The sequence below is a fragment of the Herpailurus yagouaroundi genome, unplaced genomic scaffold (assembly GCF_014898765.1).
Source record: "Herpailurus yagouaroundi ecotype Mexico unplaced genomic scaffold, PumYag 188, whole genome shotgun sequence".
Taxonomy (NCBI): domain Eukaryota; kingdom Metazoa; phylum Chordata; class Mammalia; order Carnivora; family Felidae; genus Herpailurus; species Herpailurus yagouaroundi.
In genome coordinates this window covers 15,223,291-15,249,217 of record NW_024412419.1, presented here as the reverse complement: position 1 = coordinate 15,249,217, position 25,927 = coordinate 15,223,291, and the positions used below count along the sequence as shown (strand labels likewise).

General features: G+C 41.5%; 1 long non-coding RNA gene across 1 annotated transcript in view; it reads left to right on the top strand.

The window, feature by feature from the left end:
- LOC121044156 (uncharacterized) overlaps nt 1–25,927 on the top strand; it is a 64,153-nt gene that overhangs the window by 2,186 nt on the left and 36,040 nt on the right. Inside the window, exons 2-3 of the long non-coding RNA XR_005797170.1 lie at nt 2,097–2,456; nt 6,352–6,429. This is a non-coding gene — a long non-coding RNA (uncharacterized LOC121044156). The remainder of the gene's footprint in view (nt 1–2,096; nt 2,457–6,351; nt 6,430–25,927) is intronic.

Here is a 25,927-nt window from a genome sequence, read left to right as displayed (position 1 = left end):
GCGTGGTAATGAGGCTTCTCTCATCAGAGGGGTCTTAAGATGTGAAATGACTACTCTCATGTTTCTCTAGATTTAAGACCCCCTGGAGGTGTCCCGATGTGACACATGACAGTATGTCTTGAAGACCAGTGGGCTGCTTCTGTCCTCCCTCTTCTGTTGGGAGGATGAAGCAGAGATTTATTAGCAGGTCATATAAGGAAACGGGAACTTGGGTTCAGGCTGGAAATAGCACTGTGGACTAGAACTTGCCCTACAGTGGTTCTCAAATACTTTTTAATACCTAGAGAGAGACCAATAAATAAAGCAGATAAAAGTGGAACTGTTCAAATTGAATTAGGGGGAGAGCCTACAGCCTCAGCTGCATAGCTCAAAGACACTCAGAAGCCTAAAAGAGGCTTGGTGGAACCTCTAAGGTATGAGAAGCATAGTCGGAAAGTTACTGTCTTATCAGTGACAGAGCAGGTAACCTAACTCTGAGCTTTATCAAGATCCTTTCTTTGGTAGCAGAAGTTTGGCCAGTTGGTGAAAGAGGTAAAATAAGTGTTTTGCAGGCTTTGCTTGCAGATACCTTCAAGAAACTCTAAAGTTCCAAAGAACTGGTGGAGATGAGATTCAGGCTTCAGTTGGTCTCAAGAAATCGCATATGTGGCACCTTCTCTAAGTCAGTGAGCCCCAGAATTTTTCCCTACGAAATGAAGATAGGAATTCCTGCCAAGTTCATAGTTTGTTTGTTTGTTTGTTTGTTTGTTTTGATGGGGTGGGAAATCGAATAAAATGATGGATTTTAGATGATTCTGCTATTAAATTAAGCCTTTGAGAGAGTCCAGGGCAACATAGAACGTGAGCTATTTTACCGGAAGTATAAGGCACAAAGGAGAGAGACCTGTTTTTCCTGGAACCATTCAGAGAAGTTGTATGGATCACATATGGGTCGGACCTTTACAACTTCAATGCACTTCTCGTCATTTTCCTCATGATTAGATGTTCATACTACCCCTGTCTCTCCTGTTTCCTGTTATTCTGGAGAAATACCTGCTTAATCTAAAGTGACCATAGATCTTTCAAGTTGGGTGAGATGTTAAGGATTATGCTATCAACCTTCTAATTTTACAGTGGAAGATTCCAACTTTAGAATTCAGGTCCCGGGGTCCCAGGCTAGGGTCTTTTGAATAATGGTAGAGATGCCCAGTTTTTCCTGACGCAGTGGATGAGAATGTCTCTACCATAAGACTGGCCATTTCCCCCTGGTGTCTCTTGCTCTCCCCCTGGGATTATGGGGAGTCAGAGGATCTCCCATTCCAAGACTCCGCTGGGGAGCAAGTTGCTTGCCATTTCTTAAAGAACTTGTAGCACGCAGCAAGTAAGGATCCCATGCCAACTCTCATCTCAGACACATGATGTTTTACCACCTTCCAGTAATCTCCCACCTGCCCTCAAATCATTCTCCTGAAGGTGGAAATAATTGAAAAAAACTTTGAGTCCAGATAATCTTGGACATTTTGTTTAATTATGGATAAAAATTGGTGTCAAAATTTTATATTTGTGATAGTTGGATTTTAAGTATCAGCAGATCAAATGCTGGGGCCAGTGGCACTATGTCACAATCTTTCTGTGCCAGTTTCTGCTGCCTGCAGGTGAGTTTGGCCAGGTGTTTTCCTTACTCCTCTTTTCACCTTTCACCTTGACACTATGCGAGCTCCTTCTCGTAGTGACTATAATGGTGAGATGAAAAGGAAGAAGAGAGGATGTATAAGGCACCTTGCGTCCAAACTTTCTAAGGCAGTTGTAATCGCAACTCTGTTTGGTTAGTCCTGGAAAAGATGTTAGAAACCGTTGCAGTAATGTGTAAATAATAATAATAATATCTTGGTACCCAAACTACATTTCCTCGACTGTTTTTGCAGTTAGGAATAGCAAAAACACTTTGTCAGGTGATGTGTGCTGATTTTTTGAGTTTCAGAAAAATATGGCTCATGTAGATAAGCAAGGAGTGGAAGACCCTCAGATGATTATGGCATAACCTGTGCTTTTGGGGTTACAAAGCTAGAAAGAATTCAGGAGAGAAGATGAGGGCAATGAATGGCTTTTGTTTGCAGTTTGACAACCTGGTGATGGCTGGAGAACACTCTGGAGGCCGAAAGAGCCATCTGTCATGTGAGCTCAACAGCAAGCTAACCCCACCTGATGGGATGGGGCTGGAGGCAACAGAGGGCTGCCAAGCCTCCAGCCCCCTGGGAAGAAGCATGCATTGTCTCTCAAGAGGTTAGGAACCCCTTCTTTCCACTGGGCTTCCCCACATTTATCTCACACAACTCACCAAGCTGGAATTTGACCTCTGCAGCCCTAATCCCTTTTCCATGTGATTCTTCTGAGATATGGCTTCCACACAGCATTCCCAAGGCCAATCATGCTGTCCTGTGACTCTAACAAAGAAGCCCCAACAAGGAAATCAAGGGGTAAGTGGTTTAATAAAGCAGCTGGTAGATTGAACTAAATTCATCATAATCAGCCCAACTCCTTCATTTTACTAATGCTGAAATTGAGGTATGCAAGTTGGAATGGTGAACCCTGGTTTCCAGAGTAAGCTAGTGGCAGAACCAATCCTGGAACCCAAATCCCCTGCTTGCCCTTTCCTGAGATTGGACCCATTCTACAAGCATTCCATAAGCAGATGGTTCTTGTTCAAACACATATTCTTGGGGAATTTCTGTGAAAAATGCCAGGAAGGAGGCTTCTTATCAGCCATTTCCTTAGGATGAGCTCTAATCTATTAAGCCCAAGTTCTAAGCTATTAAGTCATCCTATATTCATATTGACCACACTAGAGTATGGTGATAATACAGAAGAAGTTTTATCTCCTTTGCTGCCTTTCTGCATTTACCAGGAGTTGGGGATGAGGATAGTTCTACCTGAAGGAAAAGGTAAGAAACTTAGGATTCAGTTGATCTGACAAATTGTCAATTATGTGACTAAATATGAGATGTTTAACAGGTAAAAATGAAAGGACATGGTTACCAAATGGATTGAGGAGAGACAGAAGTATAGTATGAGTCCCAGACTAGGTGTTGAGTTGTTTTGCCTGGAACCCTGAATAACACATGTAAAATGATCAATGAACAAAATAAAATCTCACAGGATTAAGTTCTACATTGCATACTTGAGATTCCAGATGTTTAGCTTTATCTCAAATAAAGGAGAAATAATGAGGATTATGGGCTGAGTTAGGAGGATCTTCCTCATCTTAAAAACAAAACAAGAGGTGGAGCTTAATCCTATGTCCACCCCCACCTCACACCCAAGTGTGGGCTGACTTGGTGGTGAGTCACTTCCAAAGAATAGAGTTGGGTAAGTGAAAGCAGAAACTTCACAGTGGAGAAGCTACTACATTAATCAAGTGGTCAAAATTAATATCATCAGTGTTGTCATGTGGATCTCATGTGGCCCCTGATGAAGAGGTATAATTTCTCGGAACTCATAACCCCAATCTAACCATGGGAAAAACTCAGATTGTGAGGCGTTTGATAGGCTATCTGGCCAGTACTCCTCAAGACTGTCAAGGTCATGAAAAATAAAGACTGACCAGAGGATACTGGGGAGATATGAGAACTAAATGCAATGTGGTACTCTGTATTGGATCTTGAGAAGGAAAAAGACATCAACAGAAAAGCTGATGAAGTCCAAATAAATTCCAGAAGTTAGTTAGTAGTAATGTACCAATGTTGGTTTCTGAGTTTTGATAAATGTACCATGGTAATGTAAGATGTTAATATGGGGAACTGGACTATTTGTACAACTTCTCTGTAATCTAAAATTATTCCAGGGGCACCTGGGTGGCTCAGTCGGTTAAGTATTCAACTCTTGGTTTCAGCTGAGGTCATGATCTCGGGTTTGTGAGACTGAGCCCTGCACTGGGCTCTGTGTTGACACAGCATGGAATATGCTTGAGATTCTCTCTCTCTCCCTCTCTCTCTCTGTCCCTCCCCTACTTGTGCATGTGCTCGCACACTATCTAAATAAATAAATAAATAAATAAATAAATAAATAAATAAATAAAATTACTCCAAAACAAAAAGGTTATTAAAAATAAAACAAGCCACCAACCAATCAACAATTTCCTTTGGCCCTGTCTCTCTCCTTTCACAGTTAAGCCTACCAAAATACAATATGCACTGCTCACATTTACTGTCTCTCCCAATTCATTCCCAAGCCCACTTCTTTCTGGTTTTTGCTCTCCATGACTTTACTTGCCATGGTATAATTGACACAATTGACCACTCTGTCCTTGAAGCTCTGTCCTCCTTTAGTTATTGATTCCCTAGGGTCTCATGGCCAACCTTCCTGTTTGCTCATACTACACCTGCTTCCTGGATGATCTTACCTTCCCTGTGTCTTCAGTTTTCATATACTGTATATACTGATGAATCTCCTTTTTTCTTGAAAATTCTCTTGCTTACTAGAAACTCTTTTTTTAAATTTTTTAATGTTTATTTATTTTTGAGAGAGAGGGATAGCATAAGCTGGGAAGGGGCAGAGAGAGAGAGAGAGAGAGGGAGGGACAGAGGATCCAAAGCAGGCTCTGTGCGGACAGCAGAAAGCCCAATGCTGAGCTCGAACCCACAAACTGTGAGATCATAACCTGAGCCAAAGTCAGATGCTTAACCTACTGAGCTACCCAGGTGCACCTAGAAGCTCTTTTTGAGTGTCCCACAGGCACTCACTCAAAATGTCCCCAAACAATTTTTTTTCTCATCCCCCTTTCTTGAAAAACTTCCTCTATTCCCTACCTTGGTGAATGCCATTGTTGTTGCAATGTCAGTCCAATTATCCACATCAGAAACTTGAGCATTTACTCAAATAATTCCTTCCCTCATTCCCCTTGATCTTTCTAAAGATCTCCTAGCTCTGTTCTCTCCTCTAAGTCTCCCCTTTGCCACCTTCAGGCTTGCATCTATTCTCACCTGCCTTGCAGTCCCCTGACTGAATTTTTCCCCTTAATTCTGCATGTCTTCAATGCTGCCTCCATCTTTCTGACAATAGTATTTCTAAAAACAGTCTAAACACATGATATCCCTTCTTAAAACCTTTAATGACTTTGTATCACTTTGAAAAAACCGATCCAGACTTCTATACATTGTATTCAAGGGCTTTCATCATTTCACCCCACATGCTCTTCAGTTTCATTTTCTTCTGCTCCTTCACCTGTTCCCTACATTCCAGAAGACCCTCCAATTGTACTTCTCCAATTCTTGGACACATCATACCTCTCCCTCTCTTTTGACTTTTGCTCACCAAGAGGGCCCTTCCTTTGCTACCACCAAGGATGGACCAGTACATGTTTTATGACTAGACTTCTTCATGCCTCATCCTCTGATAAGCTGAGGCACAGAGACATTCAGTAACATGCTCGGTCTTAACTGATGAGCAGTGGTCTTCTCATTGAGGACCTTGAGCTGGTAGGAGTTTTTCATCACTTGTTGGTTGGTTGGTTTAGTAATGAATTCCCAGAGAAGTAAAAGAGGTTGGAGCATATGGTGGGCTGGTGACCAGAATTCTTTATGAAGGGAAGAAGGAAAAATGGGATGAATAAGTGGGTCCTTTATAAGTTTGAGACATGTGAGATTAAGAGAAAAAAGGCAAGATGCTCTGCAAAATGGCAGACTAGTCCCCAAATTTAAAACATTAATTTATAATGATAATCCCCAAAGAAAAACATCTACTTTGGCAAGGGATTCACAAATTGGAATGGCTGATGGATGGCCAGGGAGCGACTGCTGAGATGAGGTATGATGCTGTCCATGGAGAAGAGGGCGGACGTCAGTGAATTATGGGCTCTAATTCCACCTGGGACCCCGAGTAAATAACAAAGTGCCAGAGTGAGGCTCCAGATGGTTTGTGTAGTGAGTGTGACCAGAGTTCCAGTGAGGGATTGGAGCCTGGTAATTCAAACCGGGCCTGCCTTTTTATGTTGTAGCAATTCACAAACTTGCCAGAGAGTGTCTATTGGGTGTGTTGGTGGCCCCTTTACAAAAATGGGCTTCCTCAGAAATGGCTGATTCCAAAATTTGTAGGCCATGTCAGATGCTGGCTAAAGCCTACTGCTTCTTCCTGAAAGATGATTATTGACAATTTTAGAGAAACCTCAGTCTCACATTAGTAAGCTTATATACATGTCAGCCCATTCTATCTACTACAAAGTGAACATTCTAGGCTGCAGGAGGCAGAACTGGCATAAGGAAGTGAAGTAACAATCCTTTTTAACCCCCTTATTTTATCGTACTTCATTTTATAACCCCCCTGTTTTATCTACCTTCATTAGACAATAACGAGGACTTTTTTTTTTTTTTTCCACAGAACTGTGTGAGAAACATGGAGGGCCTCCAGAAGCCTATACCATCCATGGGTCACAGGTGCAGTTATCCAAATGAAAAGGTAAACAAGCTTCTCCTGTGCTTTCTATCTGTGAGTCCCCCGAGGGGCTCAAACATCTGGAGCAAGCAAGGTAGGGTGGGATTCCTGTTCCATGGAAGGTCACCTGGAGGAAAGGAAGGCTGCAGGGTGGTGTTTCACAGCCTGAAGGAGGAAATGGAATGGGAGGCAGAGTGCCTGAGGCCAGCAGGGAGGGAACACAAGTAGCAAACTGTTTCTTGGAGAGTGCAGGCATGACAATCTACTTAGAGACAAAGCCGCAGGTTGACATCATTGACTCTCAGACAAGCATTTGTCTGAAGACAAAGCACAAATTCTTTAGGTTGAGGAAATATAGTTTTTTGGTTTATTCTGTCATGCACAAACCACTTGAAGCATCTGTTTTTTAAAGGCTCAAAAAAAGGAATACAGCATATTCTCTGCCCTTAAGAATTATTGAATCAACACACAGTCACTGAACACATTCCATTCACTAGGTGCTGATGTAGGCACTCAGAAGAGAAAGTTACTATCCCTCATAAAGAGCTCAGAGACCAGCCTGAGAGACAGATTTTTTAAAATGGTCTTGATAGAGGTCATTTTAGGAACATAGTGAATCTTCCATGGAGGAACATTCAATACTCAGAGTACTGCAGGAGCCAAGGAGGGTTTTCTGGAGGGAGGTGGCATTTCCACTGAGGTGTTGGGCTATTGGAAAGGGGGAGGAGGTTGTCTGAGAACAGGGAAATGCATGTTCAACAATTAAGAGGTGAGAGAGGCCCTGGGCTATGCATGGCTTCGCAATACTGAAGCCCAGGATGCAGTAGAGAACTGGCAGGAGAAGAAGCTGGTGGGGCCATCTGAAGTCACATGCCGAGGAATGGGACTCTATGCCAAAGGTTCCGAGGAGCCCTGGATAATTTCATGTGAAGGGCATGATACGTTCAGAGATGTGTTCTGAATCGTTTGTCACTTAAGTGGAAGGTGAGGAAGGGAGGCAAGGCCAGAAACCCAGGGGGGACTAGTGAATGAAGATCATGTGCCCAGTGTCTCTGTAGCTTGTGTTCTAGACTTCCTAACTCTGGCAATTCCACAGATACACAGGATATGTAATGTTAATTTTCAACAACTGCCATGAGTGGCTTAAAAGCAAAATGGCTTGTCCATCCTTGTAGATTTCCCAGGCTGCTTTCAGCAGGATGGAAGGCCCATCTGCTTCTTTGGCTTGAAGGGAAGGCAACAGCACAGGATGAACCTTCCTGCCTCATCCTACAGGCCATCAGTGGCCTGCTCCTGAAGTCCTGAGATGGGAGATGGCCTGGTCACCAAGGGTCTTTCCATGGCGGGAGGTGGAGGACTTGAGGCTGGCTGCTCCTGTGCTGGCACCGGCTCTTATTTTTCTCGTGCTGAATTGCTGGGGAAGTGGTTGAAATCAGAAGCAAAATGCCACATTGCACGCCCACTGAAGTCTGGGCTCAAGGGAAAGGAGAATGATTGCCAGAGTGTTAGCTGTTCCTAATCCACTCCTGGACCTTAAGCTGTCTTGAACAGAGTTGCCAAACAGCTTGGTAGAGACTGGCCTTTGGGTGGGTGTGGGCAGGGAAGGGGAGGGGAGGGAGGGGAGCATTGGCTCTCCATCTCAGTTACTTGTTCAGAAGCAGCTCCCTTCCCGAGAGGCTGGTATTGCGGGTCTGCAGCAGGGTGAGTTTATGACTTTGTCTGAGAACTTGCTGTCAGATTTGCCAAGTTGACTGTACATGCAAGTATAGGGTTGTTTAAAACTGATTTGGAGCTTTTAATCTTCCATTTGTTATTTTAGTTGGGAATTTCTTGGTAAGCTCAAAATCTAATGCTGGAGCCTTGGAAAGGAATTATCATATCATGAAAAAAATGATACTATCTTTCTGTGGATTTCTGTATGGGATTCCGGTTTTCACATAGAAGAGTCTGTGATTGGGAGGTGATAATTTGGACATTGGGCAGTGATCAGGCACCATGAAGAGCAATGTTCTGGGCTTAGTAGACTGTGGTTTGAGTCCCAGTTCTAATTCAGTGTCACCTTGTGTGTGTCCCCTCATTGCCTCAGGCCTTGTTAACCCTAGGGGAAATGGGGGTGTTGATTCTTTGACTCAGATTTTATAGCAGAGCAGAATGAGGTCAGGAGAACTGACAATATTAATACAAGGTCCCAGAGTGAGTAGATGTTAGAGCTATGAGCAGACTCATTCACGTGCATACATTCACATGCATACACTCACATGCATGCATTCTGTAAGGAAAGCACTTAGTTTCACTGTGGCGTGCATATGTGCTCTGCTGTGGAGCAGGTCACCCTGGTTTCTCCTCTTGCGTGGGTGCTGATAAGAGTCTGGGTTGTAGCTGAATAAGAGAGAAGTATGCATGAGTGAAACAGCAGAGGCCTTCTAGCTTTTCCACTGTGTACTGATTCCATAGGGTGATGTCAGAAGAAGGCACATGGCAGAGAAGAGTGGACGGTAAGGGAGGGTCTGCTTCTGCCCTCGAGGAACGAGTGAGGCTTTGGTTCCTAGAATGTGTCTGCATGCTTCTTTCATTCACTTCTGAAACACAAAGAGCTCTGTCTGAGACCCTGGCAGGACAGCAAGTCTTTTTGGGATGACCGCAGTGATCTAGGATGATTTATGACTTGTTGCCTTGAAAAGCACAAGCCCAAAGTCAGACTTGGTGCATGCTGGACTGATGCTGTGATCTCCAAGCCAAGGGAGGGCTTGAGCAATGGTGGGGATGGTGTCGACCGCTCCTTACACAGCCATTCCATTCTGGAAGCCCCACCCCTCTCAGTAGTTGCTGTTCTGTGTTCCTGGACATGTTCTGTAGAAAAGGAAAGCAACAGAAACTGGTACATTTAGAGCAAAATTGAGCATAAGATTCTGACTGTTACTTTATATGAAGAAAGAACAGTCTTCAGAAGTAAAATTTGCATAGTGCTTGATTTTTTTCAATTTTAATTTTAGTTTTTAAGTAACATAGGTAGGTAGTTTAATCACGCTAACAAATAGTTTTGAAACAGTGAACATGACTCTTCTCAGTGTTTTAATTTATTAACTGATTCAGGCATTATTAGTACTCCTGTGTGAAAGGGGAAGTTGAGGCATGGAGAGGTTAAGATTCCTGACCAGGTTCACACAGTCGGCAAGTGTCAGGGATGAAATCCAAACCCAGGTCTGGGCTTTGAAGCACCATACCATACCGCTTCACTGAAAAGCAAAAGTCAAATAACATTATAAATCTTATAATACAAAACAGCAGTTCCTTATTCCACCCTTCCCCACCTCTGACTTCTATCCTTCAGGAATAACCACTGTGTTCCTTGCTGTTGTTTTTCATCTGGAATGTTCTTCCATATTTCTCCGTATCATGTTTTTGCTGTCTTTTTCCACAGTGTTTCAATTTTAGATGTTACCTATTGACTTAATTCTATGAAAGATGAAAATTTCACTCTCTCGATATCACCCATCTGCCCCTGCCACAAACACATGTACATCTCATCTCCCGTTCCCCCTTTATATTTAAGCACCACTTTTAGTCAAACCAATATTCAGTATTTAATGTCATATAATTACGTAAATATTAATCAAAGATGAGCCTTACAGTATACGATTGTTCATCATCTTTCTCTACAAGTTTTTGTAGTCAATAATTCCTTCTTTTGTTTCGTATTGTTATCCACACAACTAATTCTTCCCTAGCTTTTCTAACAGGGCTATCGAGCACTTCTCAATATGAACAAATACTTCAGGCAATCTTTCAGGCTTTGTTTTTTCTTAGAGTTATTCCTTCTAGCACCATCTGTCCTGTCTTCCTCTGCCAGTCAGGATTGTTTATGCTCTGGGGCTGATGCATCACTGGTATCCTAGGATTTGTCTTGATCGTCCTCCTGGGAATTGCCTTCGTCTGCCTCATAAGCTAGATCCCTGGTTTCTTCCTCTTTCTTAGTTTAAACCCTAATATTGGGGGGAAATCATATCTTCTAGTAGTGTCCTAAGAAAAAATGCACGGTGGAAAAATATTGTAAAACCTAGCATGTCTGATGATATTTTTCCTCTACTTGCATATTTGAGTGTAGTTTGAGTATAGATTTCTAGATTAGAATTCTAAGGCATTTCTCTACCTTTAACTTGCTCCCAATGCTATTTTTTGAAAAGTATGAGGCAGTACGTTATTCCTAATTCTTTGTGTGGGAAAAATTGTCTGTATGCTTTTTCTCTCTGGAAACTTTTAGGACTTCTCTTTATCCCAAATTTTACGATGACATGACTTGACGAATCCTCTTTTTGATTCAACATGCTGGGGAGGCTATATTCCCTTTTGATCTGGAAAACCATATCCCTTGGCTCAAGAATATCATATATAAATATATAGTTTCTATTTTATACAGTATGTATTTTTATAGTTTCTTTCTCTGACCCTTCCTTCCAGTTAGCTCATCAGTTGAATGTCAGTCTTCATGGGTTTATCTTTAATTTTCTAGCTTATTGTTTTCCTTTTCTATCATTTTTTGGTTATACTTTATAGATTTCCTTAAATTTAATCCTCTATATATTTTATTGAATTTTAAATAATAATTTTAAGTGCCATGAGACTTTGCGTTTCTCAGAGTTCTTATGTAGTGTTTTTTTTATTAGCACTTATTCTTTTCTGCATTGATTTAATATCTTTTCTTATATCTAAGGATATTATTTAAAAAAATTTCATGTTTCCTCAGTTGCCTTAACTGCTTCTACTTCCTCTGAGTAATTTCCCCACCCTGCCCTTTTCTCTTTCTTTTTGTCTCTGTCTCTCTCTCTCTTTTATTTTATTTTATTTTTTTGGTTTAGACTCATATTAGAAACTTAGCACAGATGTCTTAGTACAAGTGAATGGCACAGAGATTCAATTTCTTTTTCATTCCAGTATAGTTAGCATACAAAGATTCCTTTTCAAGGTGAGTCCCTAAAAAGCTGATGTGAACCTGTGTGTGTGTGTTTGGTAGCTATGATTGGGGTGGGGAAAGGAGGTGTGCTCAGTTATCTGCAGACTTTGCTTTGGGATTATTGGGTGAGGACCTGGCTGTTTCTTTGGGTCCCCAGGATCTGTAGGTTTCGCTGCCCATGGGGCTGGCCAGTTTCTCTGGGAGGATTCTCCAGCTCCCTGCCTGGGGAGAACAAGGACAAGTCTGGCTCCCGTGTTCTGGCTGCTGGGCAGGGAAAGATGGTGGGTTTCACCATTTCACATGCAGATGTTTACTTACATTCTTCCCTTTCTATTTTGGTACCTTGCCCTTGCCTTTAACTGAACCTGGGGACCTCAAGTCCAAAGTGTCTCCAGAGGGGAAAGCTGTTTTGTGCCTGGCTAGAGGAAAGGTGATTGGTTGTGTGAGCAGGCTCAATCTACACCTCGGCATTTGGAGATACTCGACACCCTCCCACCTCTGTGCCGTTCCAGAGTTGTATGGGTGAATCGATTGGCACCTTTGGCTCCATGGACCCTTGACTGGCTATCAGATTTTAGTTACTACTTGTTTGTCTTCTTCTTGTTTCCTAAATTTTGTTGACTATCTATAATCCTCTCTTTCGCTTTAGTTGTCATTTGGGGTTCCTATCTTTTATGATGTTGGAGAAGGGAGCAAAGATCAGTACCGACTTGACTTTCAGCAAACCTCTTCATCCACATGCTGCTCTTCATCCACATCCATATACCTGAAATGGCTGAAAATATCAGCTCCATATCCCTTGTAGGATCATTTCTGTGGTTTACCAACAGGTCTCATGCACACGTACATTAGAAAATGATTCCTGATGTTCATGGCTTTCAGGGATATAAAGGATGCATAGGACCCACTTTCTGCCTTCAGAGGAAGAATAACAGACCATTCCTACAGAAGAGAAGATACACCATGTGGGCAGGATAGGAGAAATTTCTGGGATGGGAGCTCACAGGGGGCCTAGGAGTAGGTAAATTTTGAATTGTGCCTTGAAGTTAGGCCTGGGGTCTGTAGGTTAATAGGTGAATAGAACAATTTAAGTGGTAAGAGGATTCAGTAAACACTTTGGGAGAGAATTCACAAAGCAGCAGAGAAGTAGGGGAGAGCTCTTGTGAGTCTGCTTGGCAAGATGAGACAAGAAAAAAACATCAGAAACAGATGGCAAAGAAGCCCTTTTGCCAGAAGAGGAAGTGTACGTGGAAGTCTAGAGTCATGCTCTCCTTTAGTTTTGTAAGGAGATCAAGGGGTACTTAACGTTTTCCCCTGGCTTCGACTCCAGAAGTTGGGAGATGCCAATAATGTTCATCCAAAGGCTGGAGTCAAGAGGAAGCATCTGCCCAAGATGCTCTAGTTTCCTGCTGGGCTTGTGGATGGACCAAGGTGGGTTCATTATCATGGGGATGTCCAAGGAGAGGAAGTACACTTGTCAACAAAATCCTATGAGTAGTTGGGAACGTCTACTGAAGGTGAGTGGAGAGGCCCATGGCGGGCCCTTGACAGGTGGTGAAGGTGAGCCTAGTGAACTGAAGGAAGACCAATGGGCAGTGCACAGTAGGTCAGAAAGGATAAGATGTTCTTCTGTGCCCTCACTGACATATGGGTACGGTCGTGTTTGGCAATATGTATCTTAAGAGGTTTATTATTTTCCTCTTCTTACACAGTGACTTTGAACAAGTTGCTTTCTTTGCAGACGTTTGGTGAAAATCAAGGAGCAATGTTCTGGTTGCACATGGTAAATCGCATCTCTCCCCAAAGTCAGCCTGAAACTGTAGGACTCATCCTGACCAACCTCCCAGATTTCACCACAGCAGTGTTGGGAGTCTGCTTAGAATCATAAGAGTTAGTGACAATTTAAATATTCTGCATATTTTGGCAGAGGGTGTAATTAATGCTGATATTAATGGCAAAAGTAGAGAGAAATGAGTGCTCTTTTCTTGTTAAAGGCAACCCAAGAACATTTGTGAGGTAGGATGGGTTAGGTGAAGGGAATCATTTATTGAATATCTAGTTTTCTAGGATGTTCAGATTCTCCTGGATTTCCAAATAACTGCTTATAACAGCTGGCATTAGTACCCCACATTAACTACTTCTTCCTTCTGAAATTAGTTTTTGAAGAATGGAAGTGATGTTAGCTCTGTTCTTTGCAATCACAAACATCCCTATACCATAGTTCATATAGAAAGAGCTCAGCTTAAAATTGATAACAACCTGAATACTTAATTATATAACCATGTTTTTAGAATTATGATTTAAAAGAATGGAAAATTGCCCAGACAAGTGAAGAAAAAAAAAGCCACAATAAATAATGCAGTATTGGATTCTAATACAAAGTATAAAAGAAATATCTGAGTTTATAGCAATATAAATTAATGATTGAATAAAACAAATGAGGGAGAGTAGACAAATCTCCCATGTAGCAGTCCCAATTATTTACGTAGACACTCTGCCCTCAAGGAGGTGTGCATAGTTACTCCCTTTCAAAGTGTATACATGGAAAGGGAGAAAAGGTTACAGCAGAGAAATCTGACAAATACTACGTCAGCCAGGTGATCTGGGATGATGTTCTAAGTGGCTCCAGTGTGCTACTTTTGCCATAAACAAATGACTTTTTTTAGAAATAAGAATTAGCAGTAACAGAAATTGGCTATTTATCCCACAAAATTCTATTTTGTAGGTAGAATAGATTTATAAAAGAGTGTAAGTTTCAACAATCGATTATGATTGTAAACAGTTGCCATGGGCATTTTTAATTCCTCAAAGTATCTAGTGCAGGAATTTGCAACAGAGTAAATGAAATGATCAATGAATGTTTGTTTAATTGGCTAAACATACAACAGTTTTATCAGTAGAAATAGTAGTTATCTTCTAAGTGATATATCTTTCTAAAACACATATCATAACATTATGTTTCATTGACAATAAGACTCAAATTGTTACCATGACATTCAAAAAGGCTTTAAAAGCTGACCTGAATGACTTTGCCAACCTCATTCCCTATATGCAGTGGCTATGTAGTATTTACTGATCCCTACAAAATTCTTGAACTTTCTTGTCTTCACACTTCTGTTTATTTTCATTTTCTCAGTCCCAAATGGTTTTTCTCCCTTGTTTGATAAAAATCCTCCAAAACCAAATTAAAAGCAAGTCTAGAATTAACTCTACCCTGTCTTTAACCCAGGTAACTGAGTAACTCTAATGCAGCACTTATAGACCACTGTGGGTTCTAGTTAGGTGTGTATATTTTGCCCCACATTCCACCATTCTATGCTTCATTTATAATTATTTTTTTTTTTCAAGAGATAGAGACAGAGAAAGAAAGCAAGCATGAGTGAGGGAGGGGCAGATAGAGAGGGGGACAAAGGATCTGAAGTGGGCTCTGCATTGGCAGCAGCAAGCCCGATGCGGGGCTGGAACTCACAAACCGTGAGATCATGACCTGAGCCAAAGTCGGTCACTCAACTAACTGAGACATGAAGGCACCTCCACCACTCTATGCTTCTTGAAGACACACCCTCTTCCCTTATGCTTTTTGGAATCTTCTATTGCCTTACTAGGACCTCACACATAGTAAGTACTCAAGAAATACTCATTTAATTCAGTGGTCCTAGAATTGGGGTGCACAGTAGAAGAACGTGGAATGCTTTTTAAAAGTACCAGTGCATAGACCCTACCCAGAATAACTAAATTAGAACTCCAGGAGTCAAGCCTAAGCATCGATATGCTAATAAGGTCCCTCAAGGATTCTAATATGCATCCATATAATTGAAGTGGGCCAGGGGCATCTCAGAAGTTAGAGGGGCAGTAAGGCAGTGTAGCTCCAGCAGCCCTCCCCTAATTCACAGTTCTGCCTAGCCCTTGATCACCAACATCTCTGAAGACTCATCACTGCACCTGGAATAGTTTTTGGCTTCACAATGACTTTGAAGTGAACTTTAACTTCTAAAGAAATCTGTGATGACACAAAAGGCAGGTAAGATATATAGTTGAAAGATCAGCCCCCACATGTGGAAATGGTTTGTTACACTCTGGAATGTACCTGTGAAAAATGTAGCTTTGAAAATGTTAGTAGCAGATGCTTCTGTTCATCCCCACGCAATTTACTGATTATGATGTGCAATCACTTCCTCTCAAATTCCAAGTCAGTTGTCTTCTGGAGTGTTTCCTTCAATCAGGATAGCAGTGCTAACATGTGGATTGGCCAGACTATGCTTTATATACAGTGATGCTGTCTGGAGGCGTGCCCCAGGGTCTCATGTGTTTCTCCCTGTCCTACCTTTACAAGTGTGAAGGCTAAGGTGACAACTATTTTCTCTGAGATGCCCAGGACACTTAGTTCCTATAAAGCCAGGCTACTGGTGCTAAGTTAGTGGTTCTCCAACTTGAGCATGCATCTGAATCATCTCTTGTTAGAACACACATTACTGGGCCCCATCCAGAGTTTCTGATGTGATAGGTTTGGGAAAAAACCTGAAGAATTTGCATTCCTAAGTTCCCAGGTGATATTAATGCTGGCGGTCCAGGGACCATACTTTGACAACCAGTGTTCCAGGTAGAAGAGCAAAAAACGTAATGATAAAGGGAGTAGAAAAAAATAGAATTAATTAGTTTTGTTGTATTTTCTTATTTTAATGTTTGTTTATTTTTGAGAGAAAGAAACAGAGTGTGAGCAGGAGAGGGGCTGAGAGAGAAGGAGACACAGAATTGGAAGCAGGCTCCAGGCTCTGAGCTGTCAGCACAGAGCCCCACATGGGGCTTGAACTCCTGAGCAGTGAGATCATGACCTGAGCTGAAGTCAGACACAACCAACTGAGCCACCCAGGTGCCCCAGAATTGATTAGGTTTTAAAGGGGTATGCACTAAGTTTATGGACGCTTATTCAGCTGAGAAAAGAGAGGTATAACTATGATTCTTACTGTTTTAAGGATTATTCTGTGGCTAACCTATGTTACCCTCTAGCAACAAGAAATAAGGAGTAAATGTGTACATGATTTTCAACCACAGGCTGCTCTGAGTTATGAGTTTGTGGATGAAGTTACGCCATGAGATGAGAATTTAGAGGGAGGTTATGTCTCTGCCACAGAATTTTTTAAATCACAAGTGTGAAGCTTTATCACAGTATAAAACAGACTTTTCTAATAAGAAAACCAATTTTGCTGACCACGGCCCTTACCAAACACACAAAGCTCACAGCCTCTGCCTGAACCCTTAGTAGGGCAAGCTCTTGGCTGCATCCAGAAGGTGCACTGCCGTGGGAAGAGAGAACAGAGGAGGGGGAAAAGTGGGGGCGTTTCTCTTACTTACAACTTACATTTTTATGTACTGTTTGTATCAAGTAATAACTCTCTTCTAGGATATTGAATGGGTGCTGAAAAAGCCCACAGACAAAAGATGAATCAACCCTGTGTTTTCTCAATACCGCCCTCCACCCCCAGAACTCACCGCCTGCTGTGTACTCAGGAAGGCTTATGTTAGGCTATGACTAGGAAGATGAAAAATAAGTCTAAGAGATGACCCCATCCATCAAGAAGCTACAGACTATTTTCTGAATTCAGGAAAGATGGAGCTGACAAAGCAAGGGCAGAGGAGGGGTAGAGAAAGAAGTAGGGTGTTGGGGAACTGGATTCCTGTAAACAGCTAAGCTGATGCCAACCAAAAATGAGGCAAATCTTTACATTTCTGGTAACAGAAGAGCAAGGCTTTAGACTTGATCAAGGTGATAGTAGGTCTTCAAATTCCCTTTTCACCATTTTCTGCCCAATAAATACCTAAATAAATTCTGTTCCCATAAATACCTACCCCACTCTTTCCTACCCAGTAGCACGTAGAGGCTTCCTTGGTATATGGGATGGGGTGAACACCAAACAGCCATGGGCTTTGGGAGAATAGTTTCTACTTTGGCCACTGGGGTGGGGGGGGGGGGGATATATGTTGGGCAGAGATGGGAAGAGCAGAGCCTATAAGGGTTGCAGGAGACATAGCATTTTCCTTTCCTTAGAGCCCATAGGAATATCAGCTAAATCCCTCAACTGTACAGGAGCCTTTCACTTTCTTGGAGTTTAGTGCATATCCTCGTAGTCAGGATCGGTGGGGAGGCCCCGTCAGCTACTTCTTTTTCCCTTCTCTGCAGGTGAAAATACTCCTGTGCAACCCCTACTGAGGAGATCCTCCACATATGTCTGGTTTTCACCCAGCAGAGGGTAGAGGATCTTTGTAAATTGTATTTTTTAAATATTGGGTTATTCTTTTGAGGGCCCATTAGGGGAGATATTTAGATATTCTTTCCATTGGCACCTTATGATCCAAATTCTTGCCTGTTAAATGTAAAAAAAAAAAAATCCTAAAGAATGATTTCTTTAAAAGGACCTAACTTAAATACATCTGTGGAAACTAAGCATAATTTATTTTTAAATTAGGTTAAAAATGTTTGCAGTGTATGCCCAAACTTTTCCAGATGTTAAAACAAGTAAACACTATTAGATCAAATTTAATTTGGTTTGGTGTTTTAATCAACTTTTACCTTGATTTTCTTTTTTGCTTCTAATGAGGTTTACTCGTGTGTTGAAGGTGGTCTTAAAAGTGTTAATTTTAGCTTTTCTTTACAACACAAATACATGCACCAAGGCATTTTCTTATTATAAACGGAGTTAGATAAACTTTCAGTGTAGCTTTGCTTCATTAAACCAGGAAGTTTATACACTCTAACAAAAAAAATATGTATTTCCATTTCATGTTGGCATCAATGGTAGTACTGTGTATAATGTCGTTAGTACTGGTAGCTGGAAGTCTCCATGGGAGATTGATGAAAGACAGATGACAATAAAAAGGGCATCAGAAACCAAAAATAAAATCTGAGATGTGGCTTTAGAGGCAAGGGCACTGTTTCCTAATGCAGGAAGTGTTTCTTGGGATGGGCCTTGAGAGCTCAAAGGGGACTGACACTGGGGCTTCCCATGTAACATGGCAGTCGGTGAAGCAGGCTGGACATGCTCAGGGAGAGGAAAGGGTGTTCCCATCTTCCAGATTTGCAGGAAGGAGAGAGGATTTATGGAATGTGTGGTGCTTTATGTTATTTTTCAAAAGTAGTTTTCTGAATTGCTTTGAATGTCATGAAATGTGCTGATTAAGCTCCCGTTTTAGGGATTGAGTGACACAAATTATAGTTTAGCCATGTTAAATTAGAGGGGTGGGCCAAGGTGGGAGTTGACATTTGATCCTTATTATAGCAAGTCTTGTTTGAGTAAGATTCTTCTGGATACTACGTGTTAACAAAGGCACACGGATGTATGTGTGTAAGAGTGTATTTTAATTACACATATCCATGTGTAATTAAAAAATAATAAAAAGGGAATGTTAAGGACTCCCACGTTCCTTTTCATACTAAAGATAATTTTGTTTTTTGTAAGTTCTATTCCTGGTGTCATTGTACAAATGTGGATAATGGGTAAGAAGGAGAAATCAAAGCAACCAAACCAATTTAGTTGAGTTACTTTGGAAAGGGCCAAGATGCACTTGCAGAAGAAAATAGATTGTAAAGGTATGAGGAGATAGGCAAGAATAACAAGGTCCTGCTCAGGACAAATTTTGGAAAGGTTTGGGGGTACATTTTGAAAGAGAGGCAGAAAGACTGCAACACAAGCTACGATGAGAAGGACTTCAGGGTGTAGATACAAAGGCAAGTATAAATAATTCTGTAGTGTGTGATGAATGGGTTTGGAAAATGTTCACTCAATGTTCCCAGTGAACCCCCAATAACCTAACACTATTTTTCCTCGTTATTCCCATAAGGCCCTCTTCTTTCCATGTTTTCCTTTATGGCACAGTTGATCAGTCCTCATTTTTGAAATACCTTCCTCAAATTCTCAGAAACTCTACTAGATTGTACGTTTATATAAACCTGTAAAAACTTCTCATCCCCATCAACTAGGATTGCCTTTGGCTGCATGTAACAGATAAGGTTTATTTTTTCCACATAACAAGAAGTCTGGAGGTTGGTGGTTTGGGGTAGTGCAGCTTCTCAAGAAAATATCCCTTATGGTATTTTTTCAAAATGGCTGCTTCATCTTCAGGCATCAGAAGTGTGTTCTAGGTGGGAGCAGGATAAGGAGGGAAGGACAAAAGGCATATGCCAGCTGGGGTTATCTCTGTAATCAGAAGAACAAACTTTCCATATCCGACAGATTTCCCCTTAAATACCAAACACAATTGTGCCACCTGGTCAACCCTAGTTGCAAATGAGCCTGAGAGACAAAGCATTTTATCTGTGTTTATTGTTTCCTGCTTCCCCAAACAAAATTGGGGTTTTGTAAATAAGGAGGAGGAGGGGAATAAATATTCAGTAGGCTTTTAGTAACACCTCCCATATATCAAGCTTGTTACGTAAAGCTGGATACACACAGGGGCTGGTGGAGACCTTGCCTAAGTTCTTCCCACACCTGCTTACATTTATAATTTTCTAATTTGTGATCCTCACTGTTAGACTGTTCATGTCTTTCAAAGTGTGCTAGATGCTGGTGCTAATTTTATATGTCCTGTATTAATTAGATCTGGAGAAGCTGCTTTCTCCACCAACTGAGGACTTTGTGCCAAACCAAGAAAATGAGGCCTCCCTGTTTTGTCAAAGGAAATAAACATGCTTTTTGTTCATAACCCAAAGTATTGAGTCTATAGGTAAGAGGTTGGGTTGTAGTAGAAGAGATTACTCTCATGGCGGACAAGTGGGAAAGGGTATCGGGGTTGAACCTCCTTGGGCTTCTCCACTCATGCTAAGTAACTGACAACTTGCTTTGCTAACATAGAAATGCACACATTTTTTCTCTCAATTTCTTTAGCTATGGTGGGCCCTCACCAACCTACTTACACTTTTTTAATCAGAGTAAAAAATGCCATTTTTTTTTCCTTCATTAGAAGTGGATCCTAGTCTAATTGACAGGCCTGTGCTCTGATTGACAACACTTAGAAAAACCACACAGAGTACAAACATGTTTTAAAGACATCAGATAGGTCTGTAAACAGGGAGAACTGGATGGACTGAATTTTGGGGCAGTAGAGAACCATTCAGAACTGAAGATCAGCAGGTGCTTCATTCCCCCCAGGGAGGATGTATCAGTTCTTGGTGCTGGCTCATGGCTAAAGATCAGGGCATCATTGCTAGTATGAAGAAAAACCAGAAAAGCTGTTTGTGGTCTCATGAGGCTGAAGTGAACAGGGCTGATGTCTTGATAGACTTCAGATATATGGCCTTCCCCCCCATAACACACTTGACGAATTTAAGGCAATGTGGAAAGTTAAAAAAAATCTTAAAGCTTATGAATGTTAGAAACTAATTCAGTCTCTGGTTTTTACAAGCAAAGAGCTACTAAGGAAAGTTAGCTAGAAAAGGAAACCAGCAGGAGTAGAACACTTAGAAGGAGTGGTAAATTAACACTAGCACTCATAGGCTCTTTTTCCTTGGGGACTTTCATCAGTTCTGGCCCAGAGAGAAGCTTGAAATCCAAGCTTGGTTTCTGGTGGAAGTCTATTACAGAGGACAGAAAAGCAACAAATGTTTTGGTGATCATCCGGTGATCATGATTTATCACCCCTCAATATATTTGTGAAGTTTTGAAGCATAGGTTGGGGAGGGTATCTACAGATTAACCTTTTGTCTTCCAGAAGACAAGAAAGGATTATAAATACACTGTAATTAAGACTGTGGCATGAGCACAAGCAAAGACACATTCAACAATGGAACAGAGTAGAGAATAGTCTAGAAGCAGATTGATACATGTGATCACCTGATGTATCACCCATTTTATTGTTCTACACAACATTCTAAGTGCGTTTGGTAGATAAAACTTTAGAATCATGTTATTCAAGAATCCTAGATGCTTGCATTTTTTTTTTGATCAAAATAGTTTCTGAGAGAAGTATGTTAAAATCACCCTTTCTGATAGATTTTGGTAAAATTTCCAGTATAATTAAGTCATGTTGAATTTTATATATTTTGGACAAGTTTGGGTAGGAATATCATAATTGCCCATTTCTTTATCCCTCTTTGTTATACCCTGGTAGATTTTGTCAGTTCTATCTTCCAAAGAATTCTTCTTTCTTCAGAATATCCTGTCTAGCTTTTCCTAATTTTTTATTTCAGTTCTAATTTTCTAATGGTTTTTAATGCCTACCTTTAATCTTTCATAGTTTCTAATTCTTCCATGATGTTAGTTTCTCCTTTGGCTCTTTGAGAATTTTAAACATCCAGTATTTATTTTAAAGTCTTTTCCAAATACCTCAATCATCTCTATATTGTCAGGAGTAAACAGTCCCATCTGTTGCTTCTCTTGACTTCCTTTCTTGGCACTGGAATTCTCTTTTCTTCATTTTTTTCTCCCTTCCCATCTACTATTGGAATGATCACGCTTTCTTTATTCTACCTTGCCTCATGCTCCCTTGGGTTGGAAGTTTTATTTTACATTTTTATTTTTGAGATGGTTATACTTAAAATTTTTAACATACATGATTAATTTAAAATGTCATTCATAGCAGATCTGCATCACTTCAAAACTACGTGGGAACACTTAAGCCTCTAGCCATGTTGGAAGCTTAAGTGGTAGTGAAATTTCCCTCACATCATAAACAGCTAGAAACCTGGACAGCATATATGAAATAACTCTTTTCAGAACCATATTGTGTTCCCTGAGAGAAAGAAAAGAAACAAAGTGAAAACAAGGAGGATCCTGGCTTTCTCCCTGGAGACATTTTATGTCCTGAAGCACAGGAGGGAGTGGTGATTTTCTTGGATTCAGGAGACACAGATGGGAGTAGTGGAAGCTGATGGAGCTGGAATCCAATGGGCAGAATACAGTAAACGACAAAACCATAGATGGAAGAAGTTTCAGAAATGTGCACAGGGGTTCTCTTGAATGTTTCCCTGAATACTAAGATACATAGAGGTAAGATGCCATGAGGACAGACAAAGAACAACTATTGGAGAGTTGTTGGTTGAATAATTTCCAGAGCTCACACAGACAGACTTGTGAGAATGTGAATTCCAACCAGAGTGGAGACCATGAGCCAATTCCTCAATATATTTTTGTTTCATGAATGATGACTTCCAATGAAGTAGCCTCCATTTGCAGCTCTTATAATTACGACGGTTCTACTACCTCTCTTTTGTTCCTGTATACTGTTAATAAAATGGTGATCATTGCAGAAAGGCCCAATTTCAAATACATCAACTTCCATTTCTGTTGCCATCTATATGTGATGGGTCCCAAGTCTTACATTCCTTCCACCTAGATTCTATTATCTTTTGAACATCTTCACTCAGAAGCATCTCAAATGGATGGAACTCATTAAATCATACAAGAATCAGTTAAATTAACTATCGTGCTATCATATGTAACTTACTAATTGTTTCACCTGTTTGTGCTTTATCTCTCTAGCTACATGGAAAATCTTAAAGGTCAAGTATCTGGGTTGCATCCTTGCAATGTCACTTCTTGTATACCCTTGAGCAATGTTTGCATTCTCACTTATACACTGAGGATACCTCTCAGATTTGTTTGAGGACTAAAATTTATTTATTTAAATTTTTTTAATGTTTATTTGTTTTGGAGAGAGAGAGAGAGAGAGAGAGAGAGAGAGAGAGGGAGAGAGAAAGAAAGAGAGAGAGAGAGAGTCAGATTGTGAGGCAGAGAGAGAGGGAGACACAGAATCTGAAGCAGGCTCCAGGCTCTGAGCTATCAGCACAGAGCCCAACGCGGGGCTCGAACTCACGAACCTCAAGATCATGACCTGAGCCGAAGTCAGAGGCTTAACCGACCCAGCCACCCAAAGACCCAAAATTTAAATGAGCTAGTGTATGTTCAGTGCTTTGAAAACTGTAAAGGATTATGAAAATGTAGGATATTATTACATTCCTCCACTTACCAATAGCACATCTCCTCCCATCCTTTTGCATTCCCTAAAACCCAGGAGAGAACTAGGCATAGAAAGGGTGTTCAATAAATGTGTGGGTATATGTGTATGAGCCACTTATAAATAGTATGATGAGACTGGAGGGATACTCTTTAGTGTTGGTGGACCCAATTCCAACTTTGAGGTACGGAATTCCCCTACCCATAACACCAAGTAATTATCGAACACCAGCAGGCTGTATGAGAATTCAATTCAGTCCTGATGCTATCTACCCAGAGATAGCATCAGATTCCACAGGTTAAGGGCTCAGTCCTACAAGACTGTCTTCCATCCCCACCTCACTAGCTAACACAAGCCCCAGGCCATTACCTGTGCTTCTGACCCATCAGCTGCGGATCGGAAGTTCTAATGATCTCCTCCTTAGGTTTGGTTCATTTGCTAGAGAGAGCAGAACGCAGGGAAGCATGTTTACCATTTACTAAAGGATATGAATCAATAGCCAGATGGAAGAGATGCATAGGGTGAAGTATAGGAAAAAGGCGCAGGGCCTTCATGCCCTCTCAGAGTGCACCACTTTCCCAACCTCCACCTGTTTACCAACCAGGAAGCTCCCAATCCCAGTCCTTTTGGGTTTTTATGGAGGCTTCATTACATAGTCATAATTGGCATTCAACCCTCAGCTCCTCTCCCCTTCCCATGGGTGGAGGTTAGGGGGTGGGACTGAATATTCCAACCCTCTAATCAGGTGGTTGGACCTCCTGGCAACTAACCCCCATCTCCCCTTCTCTTGGGTGAGGTACAAAAGTCACTTGTATTAACATAAGCCCTTATCACCGGAAATTCCAAGGATTTTAGGAACTGTGAGCTTTAGGAAGACCAAATACATGTGAGAAATATACTTTGATCATCTGAATGCCCACACATATATTATAAATTACACTATCACAGACAGTAAACCAAGAGAAAGAGGAACCATTCTACCGTCATCTGTACCACTAGCTTCCTCTGTGAGCTCAGGCAGTCTCCTCTCTTCTCGGCATTTGTTTTTTAACCCAGGTAATCTCTGAGAATCTTTTCTGTTCTGCTAGTCCTGCTTCGCAGATTGAGGCCCCACATACTGCCTGTACAGCCAGATCAACATTCTCATTCCCTTGTGTGTTCTACTTTCTCTGTCCTCTCAGGTGAGGAACTGGAGTGTGACAGTGGGTTCTCCACTGAAATCTCCACAGCAGAAGGGAAGCAAATGTGTAATGTCCTTTGATGCCACATAATGGGCATTGGGTCTTTCAGTCCCTATTCCTCAGAGTGGACAGCCGAGGCACAGCCAGTTGGCTATTTTATAAGCTGGTCAACAAGTTTCTCAACTTAGGAAGTTGCTTTTCTCTTTCTTCTCTCAACAGGGAGGGGTTGGGACCTGCCCCAGGTGTGGGGTGCTCCCCATGTCTACCTTATGCACTAACCCCTCAAGACTCATATTTAGCTCCATCCAGTCTTGGCGTGTGCACCTAAATGGCCAGTGACCAACTTTCTGTCTGACTTCTGTTTGTACTCAAGGTGGAAATGAGGGTCCCACAGGCAAAAGGTCTTCCAATTCTGGGGCTGTTTCCAAAAATAAGGTTACTGTGATACTCCAGATCATTAGGACAGAGAAATCACAGTTGTTCACTGGCCTTCCACCTCCTGGTGGCCACTGGCCAGTAGACTGCAGGGCCCCTGAAGGCTGTGTGATGAAATGTGGTCCTCATGGTCCTCTCCAATATTTTTAGACTCACCATAAAATAAACTGCCTCAGGATGCCACTTCCCTCCAACACCTCCCAGGGCTTTCAGAGAGAACTGGGAGACATACAGATGGCCCTTGAACTTTCCTCCCTCAATTGCTGTTTCCTAGCAGCTCTGCTTTGGAACTTTGCCTACGTGCTTCAAAAGTATCTTTCTCTGCTCTGGTTTTAAATGCAAAAGCTATAAAAATTTGCCAAACTTTTTTTTTTTTTTCCATTTACAGGCAAAAAAAAATTTCATGTGTATAATTTCCCCTCCCCTCTCCTTTATCTCCTTTATCTCTACCATCTCTTTTTCTTCTCTCTTTCAACTATTACCTGAGCTCAGGGATCTGAAATTCTTTAAAGAAGGAATGGCAATCCTTTAAAGAGGAAAATTGATAGTGGGTGTGGGAGGGAAGATCACTGCATTTAGATCTTGGCCCCAAGATGCCAGCCTCCTAAGAAGCTTCGGTTCTTGGCTACTGGGTGTCCTGTACTGACATTGACCCACGTGGGTCTGCACCAAAACTTGGGACCCCACAATAATTTAAACCTGGCAGCAGCTTCTTTGCTGTTCTTCATGAGAAGAAACAGAATTCTGTTTCGGAATTTAGACCTAGAAATTTGAAATGCGTGCATTTCTGGGTTAATGGCAGGCTAGAGGGGGTTTGGGCAGAAAGTGCGGGGAGTGACAGGTGTGCAGAGAAATGGAAATTAACTGGAGCCTCCTGAAACAGAGTTGAATGTACAGAATTAGTCAAAGGACTGAGTGATCTGGTGTGGCTGACACCCTACAATGGTGGAAGGAGACAGTGAAGAATTAGTTTCTATAGGGGCACACTACCCAGCTGTTGGTTACCTTT